This window comes from Elephas maximus, chromosome 17, assembly GCF_024166365.1.
Source record: "Elephas maximus indicus isolate mEleMax1 chromosome 17, mEleMax1 primary haplotype, whole genome shotgun sequence".
NCBI lineage: Eukaryota > Metazoa > Chordata > Mammalia > Proboscidea > Elephantidae > Elephas > Elephas maximus.
This window is the reverse complement of record NC_064835.1, coordinates 16,732,831-16,749,491: the sequence shown is the minus strand read 5'-3', so window position 1 is coordinate 16,749,491 and position 16,661 is coordinate 16,732,831. Positions and strand designations below refer to the sequence as shown.

The 16,661-nt window shown below is 42.5% G+C and overlaps 1 protein-coding gene across 4 annotated transcripts in view; it reads right to left on the bottom strand.

The window, feature by feature from the left end:
* GRAMD1B (GRAM domain containing 1B) overlaps positions 1 to 16,661 on the bottom strand; it is a 296,128-nt gene that overhangs the window by 90,489 nt on the left and 188,978 nt on the right. The gene's annotated exons all lie outside the window — the stretch shown is intronic.

The following is a 16,661-nucleotide window of genomic DNA, read 5'->3' as shown; positions in this document are numbered from 1 at the left end:
TATATGGAGGCAGAAGCCTATTTCTTGGTTCTTCTACCTTGAAACTGTTAGGATTTAATCCAATTACCTGACTTTTCATTTTACTTGGATCCACAATCAATGCCCATGGAAGCAGCAGTCAAGAAATTAAATGATGCATTTATCTACTGCAAAACACCTCTTTAAAGTGTTAAAAAGCAAAGATATCACTTGGAGGACTAAAGCGCGCCTGACTCAAGCCATGGTATTTTCAAACACCTCATACGTGTGCAAAAGCTGGTCTATGAATAAAGAAGATCGAAGAAGAATTGACACCTTTGAATTATGATGTTGGTGAAGAATACTGAATATAACCATGGCCTGGCAGAAGAATGAACAAATTTGTCTTGGAAGAAGTATAGCCAGAACAGTCCTTAGAAGCAAGAATGGCGAAACTTTGTCTCATGTACTTTGGATATGTTATCAGGAGGGACCAGGCCCTGGAGAAGGACATCACATTTGGTATAGGGTCCCTCGAATGACATGGATTGACATAGTGATTGCAACAATGGGCTCAAACACAGCATTGTGAGGATGACACAGGCCCGGGCAGTGTTTTGTTTTGTTGTACATGGGGTCGCTATGAGTCAGAACCACCTTAATGGCACCTGACAACAATGCTTGACTTTTAAGAAAAGTTTTTGGCTAATACCCATTCAACTGCACTGACTCCTTTCTACTGGTTTCTTCAGCCATCTATGACCAGTTATCTCTGGATCTCATTGCACTTCAAAGGTTACTTTTCCTTGTGAGTGTACATTTCCTCTACTCCTTTATATTGGGAATACCCAGAGGGCAGCAAGGAGGGTCTCCTCCTTTAGCCAACTTAGTGAAGTACTAACTGAATGACCACCCTTTAAACACCCTTCACGAGCAAAAACCTCTATCTCCCACTCAGCTTCCCAGGCTACAAGGGGCTGAGATCCTTCAGGTCTGTTTATCAGCTTCCTGAACAGTGACCCATCTCAGGGACTCCATGCAGATGTTTACTTATTCACTGACTCATTTAAAGAGAGAATTGCTTACTATGTGTAGGCACATCTTAGAAAACAAAATCCCACCTCAGCCTTACGTGGAGTGGAGGGTTGGGAGAGAAGCTGACAACTAGAGCACTCTGATGGGCCACGCTAGTGGTATTTATTTCCTGTTCCCTGGGGTCTTTCTACCCAAGAGCTCAAGCATTGCAAAAATAACTTTCTCAACCATACTAACAACTTTTAGAATGACAATTTCTAAATGGCACTAAAAGTAGTTTAAAAAAAGGATTAAAAAAAAAACTGAGAATGGGAAACTGTGAGATCAAAAGCATGAGAGGTATAAAGGGAAGAAAAAATGATAACATATATATATACACACACACACACACACACACACCTGGGTGGGCAACTGACTTAGCACTCAACTATCAGCAGAAAGGTTGACGGTTTGAACCCACCCAGAAGTGCCTTGGAAGACAGGCCTAGCGATCTGCTTCAGAAAGGTTACAGCCTTGAAAACACTGTGGAGCAGTTCTATTCTGCACGCATGGGGCCACCATGAGTCGGAATTCACCTGATGGCAACTAACAACAACAAAATTATATACATATATATATATGCACACATATAAAAACCCATTGCTGATAAAAACTCATTTTTGTCAAGTGGATTCCGACTCATAGCGAACCTACAGGATGGGGTAGGACCGCCAGCCCCACAGGGTTGCCAAGGCTGTAATCTTTATGGAAGCAGACTGTCACATCTTTCTCCCCTGGAGTGGCTGGTGGGTTCAAATCACTGGCCTTTCAGTTGGCAGCCCAGTGCTTAGCCACTGTTACACCAGGCCTCCTTTTATACATGAATATATATGTATGTGTGTGCATGTATATGTATGTACGTATGTGTGTACACATATATATTTATATATACATATATGTGTGCACATATATATAGACACACAAACACACACACACATATACATACCAAAAAAAACAAACCCCTTGATGTTGAATCAGCTTGAACTTGGAGAGACCCTATAGGACAGAGCAGAACTGCCCCACTGGGTTTCCAAGGAGCAGCTGGTGGATTTGAACTGCTGACTTTTTGGTTAGCAGCCGAGCTCTTAATCACTGTGCCACCAGGGCTCCATATATACACAAGTATATGCAAATATACACATACATATATACACACATCCATACATACAAATCTGCCCTGCTTGGTCTCAGCCTTCCTTCAAAGCCGGGTTCTCAACTCATCTTCCCCAGGAAGACTTCACTGAAAAACTCCCCAAGACTACCTGAATTCACCAGTCTCCCTTGGAATTTTTCAGTAGAGGTTACACTTTCTTATATATCTTCACTCAGTGTACCTTATGCATTGTCTATGTTAGCCTATGGGCTGGGCCCTGACCCTTAGACTGTCACCTTTTCAAACCCATATCTTTCTTTTCTTTCTTCCACAATTCCCCATGGGGCCTTGTAACTCCCTAAGCTGTTGGCTTGACCAAGACCCTGCTTCAACGGAGGAGCTGCTGCTACCTTGTGATATCCTCAGTGATCAGCAATCACTGTTTCCAGCATCATTCATTCACTGAACCAAACGTGTGGAATGTTCAAGTGTCAAGCAGTGTGCTGTAGATACGTCTCATTTACAAACTCATTTAACTCTCAAACCAACCTATTGACATAGGCATCATTAACATGCAGCTGGTACATGATAACAGGGTTATTTAACATGTGAGTAACTGATGGGAAATGGTAGACCATCATACTCTGGAAAACAGAGACTCATCTGCCTGGACCGGTGCTCTGATGCTAGGAAAATGGACAGGACCTGTCTAGTCCCTTCCAGCCCCAAGGCTGAAAACTTAGACATCCAGGTTATATAAAAGTATATACAATTTTACATCAAAATGGACCAGTATATTAAATGTTGAAAACCAAATCAGAGAAAAATTCAGAGAAGGCATAGGTGAATATGTATGCTCTTAAAGGTAGGAAGGAACTTTCTGTGAATAATACTAAACACAAGAAACCATCAAAGAAAAGAGCAACTGACTGGATCACTTTCAAATAAACCTGATGTTAAAAAACAAAAGAAACTCTGGGGAAAATACTTAGAACATGTGTCACCAGGAGTTCGTACCCTTATTAAAGTCTGAGTAATGAAAAAGACAAATGCTTCAGCAGGACGTGGGCAAAGGACGAAAAAGGCAATTCACAGAAGAAACATAAATGGCTAATAAGGAAATTAAAAGCATGCCAACAATGATCAAAGAAATGCAAATAAACACAGTTCTGAAATACTACTTTTGGAATATCAGATTGGCAAAGACTAAAAGAAATGGTAATACTGAAGCTGGAAAGGACAAGAGGAGGAAATGAGCACCTCTCATAACCTTCTGGTGGGTGTATAAATTGGAACAACCCTTCCAAGGGGCACTGCCAATATGTATCAAAAGCCTCTGACCCAGAAATCTGACTTCTAAGTTTTCTGCTGAAGACTGTTAGTCACGACATTGTTAACACTGAAAAATTAGAAATAACCTAAATGTCAAATACATGTAGACTGAACAAATGAATGATGTATATTTGCCATGCCACCCTTATAATTACAGAAATCAATATTTATTGATACAGAAAGATTTGATATTAACTCATTTCAGAAGAGTATATATAAGTTATATATTTTCTCTATACATTTATGTATGTACATAATAGAAAAGATAGCTCAAAGATATAAATCAAATGTTAATCATGATCATCTCTGATAATGAGGGTATTATGGCTGATTTCTTTTTATTTTGACCCTTTATATTTTCTAATTTTTCTACAATGCCCATAGATAACTTGGCTGCAAGCAAAGCATTCAAGCAAATTATAACTAAGAATGTTTTCTTCAAAAAGTCTTTCCATTCTGACTTTCAAAGGAGAATAAATATATGAAAGAATTAGGAAAAGCAAACAGGCCTATACAAACGCAAGGGTGCAATCAATCATCCAATAAATATTTTTTGAGCACCAACTATGTGTAAAGAAAGCCCTGTAGGAAGTACAATGAGAAAATAAAGCAAAAATTAGGATAACTCTCTACCCTGAGAGAAGATTTAACATATTATAAAAGATAGTTGTTGTATGCCATCAAGTTGGTTCTGACTCATGGTGATCCTATATGACAGAGTAGAACTGCCCCATAGGGTTACCTAGGCTGTAATCTTTAGGGAAGCAGATCACCGGGTCTTTTCTCCCACGGAGATGCTGGTGAGTCGAATTGACCTTTCTAAGCAGCCAAGCACTTAACCATAGCACCACCACTGCTTCTATAGTAATCAGACAATGAAATTATAGGAAGCCAAACGAAGTGCTCAGGGAATGGGAAAGGACCTTGTCTTAGTTATCTAGTGCTGCTATAACAGAAATACCACAAGCAGGTGGCTTTCACAGACAGAAATTTATGTTCTCACAATTTAGGAGGCTAGAAGTCTGAATTCAGGGTGCAGGCTCTATGGGAAGGCTTACTCTCCCTGTCAAATCTGGAGGAAGGTTCCTGTCTCTTTTGAGCTTCTGCTCCTGGACAATCTTCATGTGCCTGGCATCTCTATTCCCCCATTTCTCCTTGCTAGCTTGTGATTTTCTCTTTTATATATCAAAAGAGATTGACTCAAGATACACCCTATATTAACCCTGCCTCACTGACATAACAAAGACAACACATTCCCAAACGGGACTATAACCACGGGCATAGAGGTTAGGATTTATAACACGTACTCTCAGGGGACACAATTCAATTCTTAACATTCCACCCTTTGGCCCCCAAAAATCCATGGCCCTGCCACATGTAAAAAATACCACCCCATCACATCATCTCCAAAGTCTTAAGTCAACTCCAAATCCAAAATCTCATATTCTCAACCACCTAAATCAAACATGGGTGAAACTATGCATATTCCATCCTGGGGCAAAATTCCTTTTCATCTGTGAACCTGTGAAATCTAGATTACGAGTTATCTGTTTCCAAAGTACAATGGTGGAACAGGTACAAGGAAGACACTTCCATTACAAATGGGAGAAACTGGAGGGAAAGAAGGGATAACAGGCACCAAGCAAGTCTAAAACCTAGCAAAACAATTTACATTAGCTCTCAAGGTTTAAAAATAATCCTCATTCTCTGAGACCATCTGAGCAACAGCCCAGCCCTCCAGACTCTGGGTGTTGACCATGCCCTCTAGGTGGAGGCCCCTCAGCCCTGAGCTTCAGTCCACCTCCCAGGTCCACCAAGATGGCAACTCTGCTCCATCAGCTTTAAGTGGCCCCATTCTCCTAGTCCATCTGAGTGTCCATCCCATTCCCTCAGCCCTGGCAGGCCCTGTTCTTCTGCCCCTTGGGCCTGGTATCCCTGTCCCTCAGCTTTGGGTGGCAGCCCCATCCCCTGGCACACTTTAATAGCAGCCTCACACTCTGGAACCAAGTTGGCAAAGATCCAACTCTTTGAAACCTAGGAGGCTGTGGTCCTACCATTTGAGATCCCGGAGACGGTGGCCCCACCCCTTGAAATTGAGAAGGCCCTGCTTCCCATGCTCCTTCCAATACTTCTGCTGCTCCAGGGATGGTCCTTTTCTTGGAAGACAACAGATGTAGCTCCTCTGGCCTGTTTCCTGCATGTAGAATTCCAAGAGGCAGACAGTGTTCTTTCCTTTCGTTCTTTCTCTGTCCCCTTTAGTCTAAGCTGATGGGTTTTCTGCTACGGCAGTTGGTTAGATCCATCAGTCACAGGCTTAATCTCTTTAACAAAAGATTGCATAGCCATGTCCTTCTGAACATTCTAGGGCACATATCCTTAGTTTGTACAACAAAATTATCCAAATTTTTAAGTTTTGTTTTCATTTTGCACGGTTCACTTTTAAGTCCATCTCTTTCCTCTTATATTTTACTGTAAGCGGCAAGGAGAAACCATGCAGCCCCTTTAAGATCTTGCTTAGAAATCTCATCAGCCAGATATCAAAGTTCATCATTTATAAGTTCTACCTTCCACCAAACATTTGAACATAATTCAGACAAGTTCTTTGCTACTGCATAAAAAGCATAGCCCTTCCTACACTGTCCAATCACATATTCATGATTTTCTTTTAAAGCCTCACCAGAAGTACATTTAACATCCACATTTCTAGCAACATTCTGTTGCTGGTGCCACATGTATTACCTAAGACGATGGAGACTTTTTCTGTATCTCTACTCACTTCCTTCTGAGCCCTTACCAGAATTGCCTTTCACATCCATAATTCTACCAACAGTCTCTTCAAGGCAATTTAGGGTTTTACTATTAGACACTTTAAAACTCTTCCAGCCTCTGCCCACTACCCAACTCTAAAACCACTTCCATATCTTAGGTATCTGTTAGAGCAGTGGAAACCCTGGTGGCGTAGTGGTTAAGTGCTATGGCTGCTAACCAAAGGGCCAGCAGTTTGGATCCACCAGGCACTCCTTGGAAACTCTATGGGGCAGTTCTACTCTGTCCTATAGGGTCGCTATGAGTCAGAATCGACTCGATGGCACTGGGTTTGTTTTGGATTTTGGTTAGAGCAGCACCCTACTCTTCTGGTACCAAATTCTGTCCTAGTTATATAATGCTGCTATAACAGAAATACCACAAGTGGATGGCTTTAACAAACAGAAACTTATTTTCTCACAGTTTAGGAGGCTAGAAGTCCAAAAGCAGGTGCCAGCACTAGGGGAAGGCTTTCTCTCTCTCTAGACTCTGGAGGAAGGTCCTTGTCTCTTCAGCTTCCTGGTTCCTTGGAGATCTCCACGTGTCATGGCTTCTATCTAGCCCATCTAACCTAACTCATCTATCTTTCTCTCTACTCACTTGTTGAATCTCTTGTTTTTATCTCTCAAAAAAGACTGACTCAAAATACATCCTATACTAATCCTGCCTCATTGACATAACAAAGGCAATCCATTCCTAAATGGGATTATAACCACAAGTATAGAGGTTAGGATTCACAATACATATTTAGGGGAACACAAGTCAATCCATAACAGACCTATCAGTTCCTACTTGGAGATGAGATATATCTGGGAAGATTTCTTCTAGGAGATGAGATTGAAGCTAAATTCTAAAGGATAAATACGATTTCCATAAACAGAGAAAGCAGAAGCATAGTCAAAGATCGTGGTGATATAAAACGGTACGTGACCAACTCTGAGAAAGATGGGTATGTCAGGGTGGCTGTGATAACAGAACTTAAGGAAGGATGTAGTAGGTGATGAGGTGTGACAGTCAGGATGAGGCTGGTTGGAGAAGACCTTGAATGTTATGTCATGGAGTCAACTGAATTTTCGTAGGCAATGAGGAGCAAATTCAGTTTTTGAAGAGAAGTTGGTGACCTGTATGACTGCTGAGGAACAAATGAGCCTGAGAGTTAAGAAGAGTTCAGTCAGGAAGCTACTGCACCAATAAAAAGGCCTTATAAATTAAGGCAGTGGCAGTAGTCATGGAAAAGGGGGGAGGATAAATTGCAAAGATAGTGCAGAAACAGAACCGGCCATGTGGCAAGCGAGGAAGAATAAATAAAAAATGGTACAACAGGTTCCATGTGAATGACTAGGAGGATGTTAGATGAGAAAGTTGGATGGGAGACTATTATAAGTGTGTTTTTTATGCAGCGAGGTTGAGCAACTTAGCCTATTCCAGAGGAGTCCCTGGGTGGTGCAAACTGTTAAGCACTTGACTGCCAGCCGAAAGGTGGGCTTTTTGAACCCACCTAGAGGCACCATGGAAGGAAGGCCTGGTGATCTGCTTCCAAAAGGCCACAGCCTTAAAAACCCTTCAGAGCAGTTCTCCGCACACATGGGGTCATCATAAGTTGGAACTGACTTGACAGCAACTAGCAACAACAGCCCATTCCAGAAGAAAGAGAAAGAAGTGTAGAAATGGAAGTTGGTATTCTTTCTCCAGGCAATGGTGGCTAAGCTTGGTGATGACATTTATTAATTATAATTAGCACTAAAATGACCAGCTCAAAAGTGGTCTTAACTTATGGCTGGAAATATACCTAGAAGAATTCTGTCAGGGGAAGACGCTTAAACAGAAGCAACCAAGAAAATCTAATTCTGTAGTTGCACATGCCACGCTATCGAGATTTAACAGCGCTAAGTACTTACTGCTCCAAATATAGATTTTTGAAAAAGGAGTACTATAATTGCTGCTATATAAATAATGGTTTATACAAAGGCTACTGAACAGGTGAATGGCAGTGGTTAGCTCCTATTACTAATGGACCTCATCAAAGTACAAATTCATTTTGACTGTTGATATCAAAAGCAAGAACAAAGTAAAAACTCTTGGTTAATGAAATAAGATGGCTAAAAGGAAAAAAAAAATCACTTAAGCATGCCAAAGTTAATAGACGCAAAATAAATAAGTAAATAAGTTGGTACATTTTAGGCCAAAAAGATGGCTAGAAAAATAACTCCAACCAATAAAGATGATCACCTTTAAAAGCCCAATGGTCACAGTTCCCAAAATTTGTATCCTTGAGGTCTGTCAAGTCAAGCCTCTGAAAAACAAAGAGGTTTTGCATGTCACATCGTAGTGCCCCTGGATATAAACTATGGCCATTCAGAATAGATAAAAAGTTGAGTTCACTACAGGGAAGCTATTATGAAACAATGAGGCTGCCAGTCTCAGGAGAAAGGACCCAAAAAAGATCTTCACTGAAAGATAAATCTAACATACTACAGCAGGACAGGCATCTGTGTCCCTCCTGTGGAATTTTCCTATAATATGCAGCACTGGTGAGACCCTGTCTAACAGAGAGCTCTGGTTCCTGCTCCCCCACTACAACAGGAGTCGCCTTAGGGCAAGGACCAGGTCTTACCCATCTTCGTATTCCTACTGCCTAGCCCAGTGGGTGCTCAAGAACTGTCTGCTAAGCAAACAAATGAATACATGAATTAAAGAGAAGATAGGAAGCATCCGGTAGTAATTTGGAAAGAACAGTAAGATCTCTGCTTCAGAGATTTAGCATGAAGTCCACGAGAGTCCAAAAAAGACAAAATCTGTTGCTTTCATCTCAACTATCATCTTAGAGATGGGAGCACTGGTGCCTTGGCCAAGGTCACACTCCCAATGAGTGGTAGAACCAAGTCCCCAGCCTCCTGTCAAGTTATCAAGTGACCATATCCACATGGAATGAGAGACAGAAGGCTTCCAGCAATGAGGTTAAAACATGATTTGGAAGGTGGTTAACTTGAAGAGTGAAAACTGACTAGTAGAAAGAAGTCTTCTAGACTAAGAAGGCTACTGTTGTTGTTACTTGCCATTGAGTCTATCCTGACTCATAGTGACTCTACAGGACAGAGCAGAACTGCTCCACACAGTTTCCAAGGCTATAAATCTTCACAGAAACAGATTGCCACATCTTTCTCCCATGGAGCAGCTGGTGGGTTCGAACCGCTGCCCTTTCGGTTAGCAAACAAGCGCTTTAACCAGTGCACCACCGGGGCTCCTTAAACAGCTTATTATAAGAACAATAATGACCAAGGCCCTCTGTATCCATCTAGGATATGAGAAACAATGGTTAGATTTTAAGTGTATGAAGGGCAAGGACTAGGACCATGTTCTCTTTGTACAAATTTCAAACATGAAACAATAAAGATTTTAATAGCAGTTAACATTTATTAGGTGGTTACAATGTTCTGTAAAAACTTATCACTTTGTTGCACTTCAGAAGTCTCTCCATTTGCTTAAACTAGGGGGCAGTAAACTTTCTGTAAAGGGACAGATAATAAATATTTTAGCAATGCTGGCCACAGGTGTCTGTTGCAACTACTCAACTCTTGCTGTAGCACAAAAGTTGCCACAGACAATAAGTAAACAAGAGCATGGCCGTGTTTCAATAAAACTTTATTTACAAAAAGATGGCAGGCTTGGTTTAGCCCAGAGGCTACAGTTTGTGGACCCCTGCCTAAACACAGTAATGAGTCAGGGAACTAATTATTACCCCATAAGAAGCTTCTAGTTTAGTGGAGTAAACAATGTGATTTTGCTACTGTAAAAGGTAAGGCAAGAAGTACTAGGCAAGGAGAAATGAGGCTTAGGAGATAGGCTAAGGCAGGGGTCAGCAATTTTTTTTTTTTTTTCCTGTAAAGGGTCAGGTAATAAGTATTTTGGGTTTGCAGGTCATACAGTCTTCTGTCACAACTACTCATCCTGGCAGTTGTATCATGAAAGCAGCCGCAGATAATACGTACATAAACGAGCGTGGCCTGTTCTAAGAAAACTTTGTTTATGGACAGTGAAATCTGAATTTCATATAATTTTCACATGTCATGAAATATTATTCTACTTTTGATTTTTTTTTTACCCAACCGTTTAAAAGTGTAAAAAACATTCTTAGCTCAAGAGCCATAGAAAAACAGACAGCAAGCTGAATTTGGCCCACAAGCTGTGGTGTGGCAACCCTCAGTCTAAGGTCATACAAGATCTTCCTTGATATCACAAATTAAGGCCTTTATTCCACAGAAAGTAAGAAAACATTGATGGGTTTTAAGAAGGGGAGTCAGCTCACGCTCACACTTCCAATAACAGCAGCTGTAGTGGACATGGGAGTCCCTGGATGATCCAAATGGTGGATGTTCTTGGCTAACCGAAAGGTTCGAGGTTTGAATCCACCCAAAGGTGCCTTGGAAGAAAGGCCTGGCGATCTACTTCTGAAAGATCAGCCATTGAAAACCCTGTGGACCACAGCTCTACTGTGACACATGCAGGGTCACCATGAGTCAGAATCGGCAGTTCAAATCCACCAAGCACTTCTTGGAAACCCTATGGGCAGTTCTACCCTGTCCTATAGGGTTGCTATGAGTTGGAATCGACTCGACGGCAACGGGTTTGGTTTTTTTTTTTTTTTTTTTTTTGGTATGAGTCAGAATCAACTGCACAGCAACTGGTTTGGTTTGGTTTTGGTGGTTTTGGTTTGGTTTTGGTTCTCCTCTCCTCCTGCCATTCAGAAATCACGTGACTAGTTCTGGCCCATGTGCTGACATGGTCGGTGGAAACACTGATGCACGTCGGAGGGTACTATGTCCTTTGGGACATGAGATTTCCATGTTAGGAATCCTCCCAGATTTCCCCTATAGGTCTCCCCATTTGTGTCCTTTATGCCATAAAGAAAACTGTAATTGTCTTCGTAGGAGGAGATTTTGCCAAGGCTGTGACTGCTGCAGGAGCCACAGAGCTATCACCACAACGGATAGTGGTTCACGCTTTCCAGCCATCAATAATAACCAAGGTATTTCACTATTTCAGCAAACTAAGTGCAAACATAACGTTATGAAAATTCCGAGTTATCCAACACTTGTGCTCAAGTTCGGCGAAGTCTTAAAAAAAAAAAAGAACATATGATGAATTTGGCTACTGAGTCTGGGGGCGGGGTTGGTGGTGGTTGTTACCATGGCATAACCTAGCCTGCCCTGTTCAACTCAACATCTTTCTGCTAACATAAACCAGAGAATAGCATTAAGGATAAACAAACACATCTAATTTATCCTATCCCTTCCCCTTAACGACACATTAACAGAAGGAAAAAAAAAAAAAAAAACTCAATGCAGAGCCTTCTGGATAATTTAGCAAGAGATCGGAAGTGTTTACTTCTTCAAAGCTCTACCATCAGAAACTCTAAATCATATCTCCCAGCAATAAAATCTCATGGCAATAAGTCTCATAGCAGCCACAACCCATTGCCGTCGAGTCAATTCTGACTCATAGCTACCCTACAGGACAGAGTAGAACTGCCCCCATAGGGTTTTCAAGGAGCAGCTGGTGGATTAGAATTGCTGGCATTTTGGTTAGCAGCCGAGCTCTTACCCACTGCACTACCGGGGCTCCCATCGCAGCCAAGAACATCAAAAATACCTCAAGTAGTCATAAACTGGTTTGTTTGATACAATCTCTGCCATTCAGAAGCTTACATTCTATATGTCTCTTTCTTCTTAAAATGATAATGACAAAAATAACAAAACGAAGAAACCAGAGTTTACTCCTGATTATTTCAAGCCAGGTTGTTACTGTTAGGTGCCATGGAGTTCATTGCAGCTGGTGGGTTCGAATCACCTACTGACCCTTCAGTTAGCAGCCTAGTGCTTAACCATTGCACCACCGTAACTCCTTTCAAGCCAGGTAATGCTTCCCAATGCAGAAACCTGGGTGAAAGGAGAGAAAGGCCTATCCTTTCAGGAAATCTGTAGAGTCAGAAGATTTGGTCATTGCCCTGAGCTAGCCTGCTCACTCAAAGGATTCAAATGCTTAAATGATCAGCACTCAACGCCCTGGACTTACCAGACCATGCGAAAACTCAAATTCCCATCCCACCAAATAATAAAGTAAATCTCACAGCATTAGCAGGAAGGAGTGCCTGCTGGGGGATGACTGTAAATGAATATTTAATATTTTCAAATGAAGGTTTATTTTTAGTGTCTCCTGCTGGCTCATAAAGTACACCAACAGTCCACAGCACAAGCGACCTGCTCTATCAGAGCTGTCGCTTTTTTCTAAACCGTTAGTAAAAAGAAAGCTGAGAGACTGACTAATCTGCCCAGCACTGTTATTTAATCTCACTTTCAAAACCACCACCATCCAATGCAAACAGAAGTCACCCACCAAGGCCTCACAGCAGGTCAAAAAGGTGGTTGCAAGATGCAGATTCAGAATCTCAATCCTCTTCCCAGAATCTCAAGCCACTGAGCGGCCCCACTCGCAACACCGCTTACTTTCCGGGAAGTGAAAAATCTCAATACCTGAGAAGCCTGGCCCTAATAGAGGTGTACAGAGGCCAACTCAGGGCTTCCCCTGCCTCCAGAGTAAACTCCTCATAGAAAAGAACATCAAATGACAGGCATGTGTCCTGATATGAACCCTCCAGAGGCAGAAATTCCAAACTCTTTCCTTAGGTCTAATTTAAATCCCTCCCACTGCAACCTCACTCATTTCTTCATTCAAAGGTCTAAACAAGAGCTGAAGGAGGAACACAGCTTCATTTGGTAACAGATCTGAAGAGGGAAAAGTAGACAGCCAGTGTTTGGTAGGAAAAACAATATGGCTGACCATTAATCTCTGAAATAGAAAGTCTTGCTAAAAACAAATTATATCCCAGTTATCTGATAAGACTATAAGAAAATTCTCTCACACAGCATTCGTCTTCCTAAATAAACAGCATGAAAGTACCATGACTGCTCACTCACCGACTCAAACACAAAGACAAACTCAAAATTTCTCTCAATTGCAGACTCAAACCTCACCACAGAAATGGTTCACCTGCTATGTGTCAAGGACTACACTCTCTAGTATTTCACAGAATCAAATTCTTCCAGCTCACTGACTTTCTTAAAGTCTGTCACAGTCCCCAGACTCTGTGGAGACTGAACCACCGACCCCAACAGCTGTGGGGACCAGAACACTAGGGAACGGACCAGAAGCACTAAGAGAATGAAGACGGACACCATTCTAGTCTGCCAAGCCCTGTGGAGGCCAAAACAATCTGCAGAGGGAGGGGCCCGTGAATAGGAAGCCTTCTTAGTATTCAAGGTTCTGACACTCTATGAGAATTAGAAATATCTTTACATCACGCTCACACACACACACACACACACACACACACACACACACACACACGTTAACCATGTAAACGCCAAGGAGGACTGGTAAATTGTTTTTTAAAAGAAAAAAAAAGCGACTTGGCTATGTGACCCAGGGCTCTGTTTGGGTCACAACCAAATCTGTTTGCACGTGCCACGCTGTCTCTCAACCACCTCCACCTCTGCCCTTACCTTGCTTATCCAGCTGTCAGACAGAAGACGAAACTATCTTTTGATACAGCCGAAAGCCCCTGCCCTAATGAGGTAGGGGGCTGGATTGAGGGAAGACTTCAACCTTACAGTCCAGTCGCTTGTCAATCACAGACACATGTAATTATCCTCATCCAAGCGCATCCACTGTGGTAAGCTGGTAACTCCATGAGGAACAGTGCACCTATTCTACAAAGCTCGGGCTCCACTTACCTAATATCATCCAGACTACAAGGCCCTCACTCAAGTGCCAACTGCTCTAAGAAACTTCTCTGCTGTGCAGCTGAAAGGGATTTCAGTCTCTGCTGCATCTCTAGAATACTTGCTGTTCACCGCATTTGTCTGCTGTCCCTTAGGGTTTACTGACTTGTTTTGCAGGTTTTGTGTACGTGCATGTATGTGACGGGTTTGGGGGGGGGGGGGCGCGGATCTTATTCCATCTGTGGAGCTACCAGTCCTTAGAAAGTCAAGGCAATGTCTTTTACATTTTTTATCCCCCACATTGCCTAGCCACAGGGCTGTGAAAACAATAAATCCTCGTCTAACAGTAGAATGAAGAAATGGATGAATACATGGATTTAGAGACCTCGACCCCACTCTCTAGGAAAACAGGCCTAACACAGACACACCTTGCTGTTGCTGTGGGAGCTCCAACAGGGGAGTAATGGTCAGGAATAAGAGTTTGAATCTTGGTGTTTCACTAACTAGCTGAATTAATTTAGTCAAAACACTTTATCACTGCACCTTAGTTCCCCTAGCTCTAAAATGGTGATACCAGCTGCTTCACAGGGCTATATAAAGGATCAGATGAGAGAATGCATTTCTACAAATTTTAAAAATCTAACTCACTAACCAAATGAAGATAATGCAAAGCAACAGCAAAAAAAAAAAAGTCAATATGTATGGTATCACATACAGGGGAAAGTACTGTACTATAGACCAGTGGACCGAGGGCCCGGAATCACAGGAGAATTACCAAGCTTCCAATCCAAAGCCTGATTCCTATCTGCAGGCCTTCGTGAAGGTCACTTCACCTCTCTGTGCCTCAGTTTCCCAATCTGTAAAATGGGGATCATAATCATAATGCTGGAAGCATTATGTGAGTTAATACACGTAAAGGGCTTAATATGGTGCTTCGCATACAGTCAGTACTCAGTAAACATTAGCTACCATTATTCTTGGGGTCCCTGGGTGGTACAAACAGTTAACACGCTGAGCTGCTGACCAAAAGGTTGGTGGTTTGAGTTTACCCAGAGGCACCTTAGTAGAAAGTCCTGCTGATCTACTTCTAAAAAAAAGTAGCCATTGGAAACTCTGTGGAGCACAGTTCTACTCTTAGACACACAGAGTCACCAGGAGCCAGAATCAACTTCATGGCAATTGGTCTTGGGCATTATTCTTATTATTATCAGTATTATAGTCATTTTTTATATCCATGTTTGTTGTTTAACATATAGTAGGCATTCCAAAAATGTTCTCAGAGAAGACTCAAAAACATTAGAAAGTTAATCCCATTCTCTTCCCTATGCAGACTGTGCCGTTAAGAACAAGGAAGGGAATATATCAGTCACCTTGCCTCTATCAAGAGTAGGAAGCACCCTGAGTCACGTGACACTACCAAGTGCATGTCAAACCTAAACATCCGTAACACGACTATGACATTTAAGCCAAAATGGACCAACATATCTGTGCATAATGACATGGTAGATCACGGGATCCAACAGAATCCAGGCAAATAAAAAAGACACAATTTTCCCATCTGTGTAAAATTTGATTTGGCTGAAAAGGATGGGTTAAGCCCCATTACAGTTCCCAGTTTAATGCTTTTCTCTCCTTGTTGAAATGCATCAAGAGATACCCAGGGTGGATTTTTAAAGGCAAACATCTCTGCGTGTCCCTGAGGGACCATCCCAGGCTAGGCCAAGAAGCTCTCAGTGTCTAAGTGATGTCTCAACCTGAACGACAGCCAAGCTACCCCTCCGTCCAAGCTGGAGGTGCTGACAACAGAGCACTGAGGGACGCTGAGTGATTCCTGATGAGCAGCCCAATGTCCTTCTCCCAGCAGCCCCTGGGCTCTCCTTGAAGGCTTCACCCAAGTCACAGACCCAGCTGAGCTCTGCTGAGGAATAAAGGGGCCTGGGCTGCTGACTCAGACCTGGAATTCCCGGTGAAAATAGGCTCTGCTAATAGTCTCCAAGCCAGGAGGAACAGGGCACCGGGCCCCAAGAAAGCAAGGACACTAAATACCTCTGCCTCCCTTTCCGGATCTTGGAGGCAGGCCTTGAGAACAAGGGCTAACTAAGCATGAGAGGGAGTGGATACCAAATCCTGAGGGAAAGAAGCCACAGGCTGAGTGGTCGCCGATCCTTACCACTTCTTGGACCTCAAGTTTTTACAAACTTATAAGTGTTAAGTGTAGAGAAACTAAGCTCCTTCCTTTCCTTTCCTTTCTGCAAAGAGCCTTTTCAGGACCCACTAAAGATCCCTCTTGCTTGAGAAGAGGGCTGGACTAAATTAATTCTGTCAAGGTTTAATCCAGGTTAGGAGTCTTCTGGAAACCAGAGGTGGCCTAGAGCCAGCCAACCCATTAAACTCCATGGGTTAAAACGCTACCCATTCATGGTTCTACACACCAACCTTGAACCAAGAAAGTTGACCTACCAGCAACCCACCATGGACTGCTGGCTGCAAGGAAGGTAGTATGCAGCTCTGCAGGGAGCTGCTCCCAAGCTCTCTCCCCTCTTCCACCTCACCCTCCTCAAGGAGTGAAGCTCCAGCCCAGACCAAGGAGCCCTTCTCCTCTAGGCAGCTGCCAGGCTGC